Source organism: Galeopterus variegatus, unplaced genomic scaffold (genome assembly GCF_000696425.1).
Source record: "Galeopterus variegatus unplaced genomic scaffold, G_variegatus-3.0.2 Scaffold1737, whole genome shotgun sequence".
NCBI classification, from domain to species: Eukaryota; Metazoa; Chordata; class Mammalia; order Dermoptera; family Cynocephalidae; genus Galeopterus; species Galeopterus variegatus.
Genome location: NW_007727848.1, coordinates 359,380 through 360,951, shown reverse-complemented (window position 1 = coordinate 360,951; position 1,572 = coordinate 359,380).

Sequence of the window (1,572 nt, the reverse complement as noted above, 5' to 3'; positions counted from 1 at the left end):
CCTTTTAAAATTAAAACAAAACAAAACATAAACACAACCAGTTTCACCCCTAAAAAAAAAAAAGTAATGCACTAGTATCACCAAATACCCCGTTACTGGTTATAAATAATTTTATTTTGTTACAGTTGTTTGGAAGCAGGACATAAAGAAATTCTAACCATTATAATTGGACAATATGCATCCCTGTAATAGGTTCCCCTCTAATATTTTTTTTCTTGATATTTAGTTGTTAAAGAAACTAGGTCATCTTTCTGTAGAGTTGTTCCACAGTATGGATTTTCCTGATTCTGCCTTAGTGGTGTAGTTTAACATGATCTTCTGTCCTGTATTTCTTGCAGATTGCTTATTAGCTGTAGACACTTGATCAGTTTCAGTCTGACTATTTTGGCAAAGTCACTTCTTTGGTGGTGTGCTGTGCTCTACCAAGAAGAAGCACAGCACATTTCATTGTCTTCTTTTTGTGATGTTACCCACCTTTGGCAATCAATCTCAAAATGCACTAATTCATTATGATTTGTAAAATAGTGACCTTTGTGTCTTTTTTCTCAGTTATTAAGTGAAACATTTTTCTTTAAAGAAAAATCTTTCCTCATTTGGCATGGAGTTATTCAGTGGTGTGATTCCTATACAGGAAAACAGGAAATGCATGATTCTTTCCCTTAGATTACCAGTTTTCAAAATAATGAGGTGTATCTCTAGCATCCTCCAATAGTGAACAAATCTTTTTTTTTTTTTTAAAGCATTGTAGTGAGCTCATGGAGTTAAACATATTTGATGGGTTTTATTTAGTCCTTTGCAGTTATTATTGTTAGTAATATACAAAATGTTCTATCTTTAAGTTCGCTTTGAGTTCTTTTGACATGACCTCCCTGCTATCTTCTTTGATAAGACACTCTAACTTCATTTTGTACATTTTCCCCACAGACCTGGATTGAACTATTTCTCCAAGGAGCTTTGGATCTGTTGTTTGGAAGGGTCTTTGGAGATTACAATCTAGGTTCTTGGATTTTTATTATTATTATTTTATTATATAAAGGTCTAGTATTGTGACTAGACTTTTCAGTGGACAGAGCTAAAATTAAAACACAGTTAGTTCATACTAGTACTTGCAATTCAAATTCAGGGCAGAGTTCTTACTGTAAGATTCGGCACTCCATGTCCTTTTCCCGTGTGGAGAATCCTGATTTGCCAATCCTTACATTAGCATGTTTTCTGTCATTTTTATTTTCTGAAGCTCATTCTCTATAGATTTCTTAATAATTGGTCATGAGAACACTGTTCCTTCAATTCTTTCATACTAAAAAGAATTTTCCTGTGCCCTTTGTGCAGAAAAGTAAGTTTGGCTGGATATGAAATACTTGGCACACATTTTCTGTTTTTAGTGACTTAAATATGTTACTCCATTGTCTTCTGAGACAGGGTGTTGCTGTCTGAATGTATAGTGACAGTAAGACATTTTTTTAACGAGGAACTTGGTCTTTTTGCATGATGACCAGATTTTTTTTTTCTTTTTAAATACAGAATTTTTATTTTTTAACTACAGTAGATTTACTAGAATATGTCTCATTGTTG